Here is a 9,367-nt window from a genome sequence, read left to right as displayed (position 1 = left end):
TACCTGGTTTTAGAAGTTGCTGGAAGTACGTTTCTTTCCCCTGAGAGAGCGAGCTGTGCTGGCTTTGCACCTAGAATCGGGTCTCAGTTTCTCCAGGTCAGTGGCTTTGCACAGCCTTTGCTTTTCCCATTCTCCCTTCTCTAATCGTTGCTATTCTACTGAGTATTCGTATTTTAGGGCAGGGTGGGAGGGAGGAGTCAGTAGAGTTAAAATTCGATCTGATTGCAGATTTGATCAATGTTTTAGTAGGGGAGAAGTTAGTATTTAACTAACGTTTTATTAGATTTATGTTTTCCATGTTTCTTCTTACAAGAGATTTTCAAAATCGACCGCGTATCAGAGAACAAAGTACACAATTTCTATTTTGTCAATTTTATTCAATTCACGCATAGCATGTAAGAACAGCAGCTCCCAGAAGATGGCGCCAAAGTCTGCCTTTTCTCCACTTTCCTCCTGCGCTTCACTGCTTCACTGCTTCACAGTCGGCAGGGTTCACCCTCAAAAAAGTGAAGTTTCCTTATCAGCACAGACCATTTCTGGCGAAGGTCCACAGCAGAAAATCCTCCGTAAGATGTTTAGGGGGGAAAATAGTCCCAAGGGTTGTAGCCTTGGCTGGTGTATCTAGCAACTTCCAGTATTCCAAACTGTAGAACATTTCACAGGTGGGAAGCAATGGAAAATGTCTTGGGTTTGGAGTCAAGGTCAAGCTCTTTTACTTATTGACTACCTGGCCCCGACTACTTGAGCCGCATTCTCCATCTTTCTTTAATGGGACTAAAATCCTACTTAGTTACAGAGCAGTTATAAAGCTCAGATGAGTTGGGTTTGTGCAGAATGCTATATAAATCATAATGGAGTTTACCAACTTAACAGAAGCAACCTGTAAAATCTGTAAAATGATGATGATGGTGCCTATCTCATCCCAGTTTTATGAGGAATACATAAAATAATGCGTATTTATTTTTTCAGTTATTTGATCATATTTATTGATGGTTCCTATATAATAGACACTGTACTAGCTGGGCAGTCATAAAGAAGATATAAAAACCCTTTGTAGGGCTTCCCTGGTGGCGCAGTGGTTGGGGGTCCGCCTGCCGATGGAGGGGACAGGGGTTCGTGCCCCGGTCCGGAAGGATCCCGCATCCCGCAACCCACATGCCGCGGAGCGGCTGGGCCCGTGAGCTACAGCCGCTGAGCCTGTGCATCCGGAGCCTGTGCTCTGCAACGGGAGAGGTCACAGCAGTGAAAGGCCCGCGTACAGCAAAAAAAAAAAAAAAAAAAAAACCCAAAAATTCCTTTGTAGATTATAAAGCTTTTATGTAAAAAGTCCTTTGTAAATTAGAAGGCAACATACATTTTTTCCCCTCAACTTTCTTCATCTTTTCCAATCTGGACACACCCACATTTGCACTAAAACACACCTGCAACTAACATTATACTCTGATGCCTTTGTTTAAACTATAATACATGGCAGCCATCAAAGACAATGGCATGGAAATAAAACTATGACAAGAAAATGTCCTCAAAATATTTTGGTGACTGAAAAAAGAGTAATAACAAAATTCATACAAAATTATCTATACATATATGAATCTGGGAGAGTATACATTAAAATAGTCACAGTAGCTTTCTCTGGGTGGTAAGATTGATGATTTTGACTTTCCTTTCTTGCTCAAACGTAAGTTTTACTTTTTCTACAAAAAATTACCTATGTAATTTTTAAGTTAAAAATAAAACATTTTAATTTAGCTATTTATCTTTTTTTTTTTTTTTTGGTGGTACGCGGGCCTCTCACTGTTGTGGCCTCTCCCGTTGCGGAGCACAGGCTCCGGACGCGCAGGCTCAGTGGCCATGGCTCACGGGCCCAGCCGCTTCGCGGTATGTGGGATCCTCCCGGACTGGGGCACAAACCCATGTCCCCTGCATCGGCAGGCGGACTTTCAACCACTGCGCCACCAGCGAAGCCCTCTTTATCTTTTTAAATTTTATTTATTTTGGCTGCATTGGGTCTTCATTGCTGCACGGGCTTTCTCTAGTTGTGGTGAGCGGGAGCTACCCTTCGTTCCAGTGCGCCGGCTTCTCATTGCGGTGGCTTCTCTTGTTGTGGAGCATGGGCTCTAGGTGCACAGGCTTCAGTAGTTGTGGCTTGCAGGCTCAGTAGTTGTGGCACACAGGCTTAGTTGCTCCGTGACATGTGGGATCTTCCCGGACCAGGAATCGAACTCGTGTCCCCTGCACTGGCAGGTGGATTCTTAACCACTGGGCCACCAGGGAAGTCCCTAGCTATTCATCTTATAGAATCCTAAATGTGGGTTTGAAAGGGGCCTTGGAGAGCATTATAGATGAGGAAACTGAGGTTCAGGGAGATGGACTGGTGGGACTTCCTTCTCTAAATTGGACACTTTTTTCCTTCCTCTCTTTCCAAATGTGTTTGCAAAGCTTTTGATTTTTAGTCTAAACCCATATGCTCTGTAATTAGATTCTCATCTTTAATTATCTTTCTGACTTTTTGATGTATCTACTTACTCTAGCATGGTAGTTTTTCTTTGACTTGTTCTTTTTTTTTCATGTTCCACTGACTGCTTGGTTTCTTTGACTTTTCTCTTTGAAAGATGCCTGAGGTAAGTAAGCATTTTAGCCCCATCCGTGGTCTCTTTAATTATATTCTTCTCACATTTGCCTTTTGGTCTCTACCAACTAATTTCCTCAGAAATTTCCAAGGGTGAATCATAATTCCTCAAAGACATCATTCCTGGAGTCAGAACATTTTTTTTTAATTTGATGTAGATTGAAGTAAGAGTCTTTCAGACAGAGTGTACAGTATTCTTTAACACAAAGGCTTTTGCCTTCGGGCCTCAGTGTTTCCATCTGCCAAATGGATGTTTTCCCACCTCACTTGATGACTATTACTTATGGGAAACATCTTGGAAAATCTGAAGCCCCTCCAGCCTCAGCAGACAGACACTTGACTCCTTAGATTGCATGTGAGTGAATGGATCTGGGGCCAGAGATTGTGATAGAAGCCAGAGCAAAAGAGCCGTCCCCCCAAGACGTGGAGCTTTGGACTGTACAAGGGGAAAGCCCAGCAGGGCAGAGCCTAATGTTAGATCAAGTGAATTTGACTCTTTTTTTTTTTAATTGAAGTATAGTTGATGTACAATATTGTATAAGTTACAGGTGTACCATATAGTGATTCAGAATTTGAAAAGGTTATACTCCATTTATAGTTATTATAAAATATTGGCTCTATTCCCCGTGTTGTATAATATATCCTTGCAGCCTATTTTGTACCTAACAGTTTGTACCTCCTACTCCCCTGCCTCTATATTACCCCTCCCTGCTCCCCACTGATCACCACTAGTTTGCTCTCTGTATCTGTGAGTCTGCTGCTTTTTTGTTACATTCACTAGTATGTTGTGTTTTTTAGATTCCACATGTAAGTGATGTCATACAGTATTTGTCTTTCTCTGATTTATTTCAGTTACCATAATACCCTTCAAGTTCATCCATGTCGATGCAAATGGCAAAATTTCATTATCTTTTTATGGCTGGGTAGTATTAATTTAACTCTTTTTCTAAATGAAGTCCTTTCTGTGACTGATGTCCCACACTCAATTATCCTGCTCAGGACCCCTATGGGTACAGTTTGATTGGCCCCTTATCTGTGGCCCCTTAGAGCAGTACCAATCATGAGGCTTATAACACACACACACACACACACACACACACACACACACACACACACACACACACACACACACACACAGAGTGAATTCACATAAGTTTCCACGTTCTCTGAGAGCCCAGAGTAGGCAGTCCAGTAGAGATATAATTCAAGCCTCAAAGTTTCACCCCATATGTGATTTAAAGTTTTTTTGAGCAGCTTCATTTTTAAAAAGTAAGAAAGAAATGTGGCAATAATTTTAATAATATAGTTTAGTTAACCCAATATATCCTAAATATTATCATGTCCATATGTAATCCATAGTCCAACTTACTACTGAGATATTTTACATAAACAAAATTTGCACAGAATGCTATAGTTTTCTGTAAACTGTTTTTTGAACCTTTTAAAAAATTGTAGTAAAATATACATAACATAAGCTTTACCATTTTAACCATTTTTGGTTTCGTGGCGTTCAGTACGTTCACATTGTTACGCCATCATCCATCACCAGAAAGTTTTCATCATCTCCTCTGAGAGCTGGTGAATCCACAGTCTCATAACACATGTTATTACGGGTCAGGTAAGGAAACCAAGGCCTGCTTCCTCTCCCCTCATCTCCCTTCCCTTTTCCTCCGTCACACTTGCAGCCTAGCTTCTGCCCACAACTGTCCTAGAACTGGTCCCGTTAGGCTGTCAGCCCTTCCTGGTGGCCGAATCTCACGGGCTGCCTCCTGATCCTGTCTGGCTTCTGGTCTGCATCGCTGGGCAATCCTGTTTTCCAGTCCGTCCTGCACATTTCCTCCTCCGGATATTTCTATAACACCCTGTCCCTGGGGTTTCCTCTCACCTTTTGGGTCTTCTGACATCTCCTCCTCCTGGCTCAGGAACTCATCCTTACTCCCTAGGCCATTGCAAGAACAGCCTGGCTGGTTTTGCTGCCTCTGGGCTTGCTGGAGTGGCTCCTCTCCTGCCACCTGCTGAGTGTCCCAGAGGAGAGGCAGGCGGGGGAGGGGGCAGGGGCATGTCGCTCTGTCCTCCCCAGGCCGAGGGGCTCTGTCCACCTCCTGATGGATCTCAGCCCACAAGAGCTTGCTAATTCATAGTGAGCTCACACGAGAAAGGCAGAGCAGTGGAGCTGAAAGAGATCTTGTCTACGTCAGGATACTTAGTTCTGTGTTTTTTCTAGATCCGCCACTAACTGGCCTTGTGACTCTGTAAGGCCCAGGAGCCTTATTCATGTGTAAAACGAAGGGTATTTAGATCTCTTTCAACTCAAAAACCCAGAAAGAGGAAACATTGTGTTTAAAGGCTGTTCCAGGCTTTTAAGGATCAGTGGATCCACATTTTCCAAGGTATCAAAGCGATGGCTGAATCCTCTCGCTGGGCTAGTAATCACAGCCTCCCCTGCACTCACCCGTGACCGTGACCTGCTGCCAGATGACTGCTGCTTATATAAATGCCCCAGTCATTTGAGGAGCTTCCCTGGAAGAAAGAACTGTAGTTGCACTCTTGGTTTTCACTATTTTCATGCGTTATGAGTTGAAGTCAATGACGTATTTGATTAATCTGTGTGAGAGAGACCTTGCTCGGAGTTCTCTGAAAGATGGCTGTACTGAAGGAGAAGTAGCCCTGAGCTACTACCCAGGAGGAAAGGAGGATGGGGGAGGAGGGGGGAGGAAGAAGACGAAGAGTAGAAGGAAGAGGAAGGAGGCGGAGGGGGAAGAAGGGGAGGAGAAGGGAGGGGGATGGAGGGGGAGAAAGAGAGAGAGACTGATTTCCCTTTGCAAACCCAGATCACGGTTTCCACAAACCCCACCTATCATTTACTCGTTAATCAGGGGACACAGATCTGGACCGATGCCTATAGCTCCCAAGCTGATTCTTCACCAGGAGGCTGAGCTGGTGGCTGCAGCAGACAATGGAAATTCACCAAGTGCTGCCCGTGGAGAGGGTCCACCTCCAGGTCCTAGATGACTCAGTCAAGGGCGTTTCACTCTCCAAAGTCCTGCATATATCTTGCTTCATTTACAGTACAACCACATAAGGGGTAAAAACCATAAGATTTAGTTTCCAGGTTAGGAAACTGAGGGTCAGAGAGAAAAACTAACTTTCCGATGTCACCCAGCTGGCGCATGGAGGATCCGGGATTCAAAGTCGCTCCTGACCCCAGGACCTCGCCCTGACTCTCTGCATAACCAGATCCAGGCACCTCAATTCCCCACCCCTCAGGCCTTCCCCACATCTCCAACCACTGAACAAATCACACCCCGTGTGATTGGCTAATTCCCTCATTCTTCCTTCCCCAGTCCCCCCCACTCTCTAAACCTCTCTGATTGTTTCACAGATTACTTTCACCTCTGCAGCCAGATGGTACGGTTCTTGAGGTCTAGGAACATGTTTCCTACTTCGTTTTTCCTCCCAAATTACCCAGTGCCAAGCTGAGCACAGTACTACACGTGGGGTAGGTGATGGGCCAGCAGAGCCCCACCAAAGACATTCTGTTCCCTGGCCACCCAGACTCAAGTGTCAGCCCTGGTTATTCTCTCTCTCTCTCTCTCTCTCCATTTCTCTATAAATTTATTGTTTTTTGTCGAAGGTGTTATATAAACCAGAGTTCTAAGCCACCTCTTTTTGAGTTATTCTTTCCCATATACATATATGAGACAAACATGTTAATAAACATGATTTTTTAACTCTATGCACATTTACTATTTTTAATTAATTTTTATTGGAGTATAGTTGATTTACAATGTTGTGTTAGTTGCTGCTACACAGAAAAGTGAATCAGTGATACAGATATCCACTCTTTTTTAGATTCTTTTCCCACATAGGTTATTACAGAGTATTGAGTAGAGTTCCCTGTGCTCTACAGCAGGTCCTTGTTATTCATCTATTTTATATACAGTAGTGTGTATATGTCAATCCCAATCTCGCAATTTATCCCTCCCCTGCAACCCCTTTCCCCCCGGTAACCATAGGTCTAATACACTTGTTTTGCTTTGTCTTGTTAATCTGTCTTTGTATTACACAGCATCATCTGCGGACCTATGAAGGGTAGAAGAAAGGTTTTTTCCTGCCCTATGTTATGTCCTGATTGTTTTTCCCCTTTGGCTGTTTACCTGACAAGCTCCTGGTTGTCCCAAGTGGCTCACGGGGTCCCCCTATCGACCTCAGAGGGGCTGGGATCTGTGTCCAGGGGTCAATGGTGGGGGGGACATCCCGGTCAGTGACAGTCTGGTTTTAAGGAAGGGGCTTTTAGTGTGTCAATAGACAGTGACACTTAATACGCCCAAACAGGTTTACTGGGAGAATTTTTTTTCCAGGTAGAAAAAGTCAGTTTTATTTTATACTTATGAGTAATTTATGAATATTTAACACAATGGCATTGGACATAGGTATACTCTGTTGTTTTCTTATGGCATTTCTTTACTTTCTTTTATAAAACTTACTATAATGTGTAATTATATGCTCATTTGAGAATCTACTTGTTTTCTACTAGAATGTAAGTCCCCAAAAGTCAGGGACCATGTGCATTTAATTCACCAGAGACTCAAAACGTATTTGTTGAATGATTGATAATAGTAACGTCCACTGTCCTCATTTTCTAAGGACCAACCATGTGTGTAGTGAAGAGGGTCCCAAATTAGGAATCAGAGAACTAGGCCCTGGTTTAGGCTTAGTGACCCTCTGGCTGAGTGGTCATGTCCACACCCTCTCCTGGCCTCATTGTTTTACTTGCAAAACAAGGCTAACAAGGTCTAGTCCTACCTATTCTCAGAGGCTGTTCAGTGAAGACAGTGGGATAATTTTAGACTTACTGTGTTGTTAAAGTTAAAGCCTGTGTTGTCAAAGTTAAAGCCTGATTTTTTTTTTTTGGTCACACTGTGCCTGGCTTGTGGGAATCTTAGTTCCCTGACCAGGAATTGAACCCAGGCCCCCAGCAGTGAAAGCACTGGACGACCAGGGAATTCCCCGGGCTCTTGTTTCACTCTGTCTTTTTTTTTAAACTTAATTTTTGTGAATAGACCATACAGATACATGGTTCAAAAAATATCAAAATATACAAAAAGGTATAAAGTGACAATCCACCTTCACTCCTCTGTCCCCACCCGCCTAGTTCCCCCACTGCTAACGCTACCATGCGTCTCTTTTGTCGCGTTCCAGAGCTTCTTTATCCACATATGAGCAAACACGGAAAGATTTTCCCCACAGTAACAAGTCTTACACCTACAAATTTCCCAACTACCTTGCTCTGGGCCCAATATGGAGTGAATTCTGCAATCAATATCTGTTGATGAATTTGACTAATGGGTATTGTAACAAAAAATTGGACAAGAAGGAACGTGACTTCACGATATGCATTAAAGATGGATGGACAGGGCTTCCCTGGTGCCGCAGTGGTTGAGAATCTGCCTGCCAATGCAGGGGACATGTGTTCGAGCCCTGGTCTGGGAAGATCCCACATGCCGCGGAGTAACTAGGCCCGTGAGCCACAACTACTGAGCCTGCGTGTCTGGAGCCTGTGCTCCGCAACAAGAGAGGTCGCGACAGTGAGAGGCCTGCGCACCGCGATGAAGAGTGGCCCCCACTCGCCGCAACTAGAGAAAGCCCTTGCGCAGAAACGAAGACCCAACACAGCCAAAGATAATAAATAAACAAATTAAAAAAAAAAAAAAGATGGATGGACACACATGCTGACCCGGACTGTTCCAGGTCACTGCCTGCATCTTTTCTGCTCCTATTCAATAGCAACCCTGACATCTGGGCCTTGGTTTTGTTCAGCTTTTTTTTTTTTTAATGGAGGTAAGCAGTTTATTGGGACATCTCAACTCGTGGGTTGTTACAAGGACAAAATGTGTGACGTCACGGAAAAGGTCGTAGAGTCTGGCACAAAGACAAAACCCAGGGACCACTAGAAATTACTATCACTCTCACCTGCTATCCACAACTCACCCCAGATGACCGGTTAGTTCTGCGTCATCGGCTGCATTCGTCCCCCTGAAATTCAGATGTTGAGGCCCTAACCACCCCCCCTACCTCAGAAAGTGACTAATTTGGAGATATGGTCTTTAGACAGGTAATTATGATAAAGGAAGGTCATTAAATTATCCAGTCTGGCTGGTGTCCCTATAAGAAGAGGAGGTTAGGACACCGACACCCAGAGGGAGGACCATGTGAAGACACAGGGAGAAGACGGCCGTCAGAGAGCCAGGGAGAGAGGCCTCAGAAGAAACCAACCCTGCCAATACCTTGATCTGGGACTTTCAGCCTCCAGAACTGTGGGACAATGGATTTCTATTGTTTAAGCCGCCAACTCTGTGGGACTTTGTGAGGTAGCCCGTACAAATGAAGACACCTTGTTTAGCCCTTCATTTCCCAAAGATATGAAAGTAGAGAAGACTTGTGTTTGGTTTTTAGAGCCAGGCCTCTGCCATCACGAGGACACAAAGGTGCACCAGACACCTGTGAAGGCGTTTCCACCCGCAAGTGGGACAGAAGAAGTGAGCACACCGGGGCAGGCCGCTCAGCATCTGCTCCAGGAGCTCTGAGACATGCCTGGGGGTGGAAGCGCCCTCCTGGCCAGCTCCTTGAAGGGCTGTGTACAGAGCTGCATGACAGCCATGGCCTTGCCTGAGAAGCAGAGACCCTGCAGGAGCAGAGACAGAGCAGATGCCTGTCTGGAGTCCTGCCTTCAACCCA

Source organism: Tursiops truncatus, chromosome 16 (genome assembly GCF_011762595.2).
Source record: "Tursiops truncatus isolate mTurTru1 chromosome 16, mTurTru1.mat.Y, whole genome shotgun sequence".
Lineage (NCBI taxonomy): Eukaryota > Metazoa > Chordata > Mammalia > Artiodactyla > Delphinidae > Tursiops > Tursiops truncatus.
Note: the sequence above shows the minus strand (reverse complement) of the source record.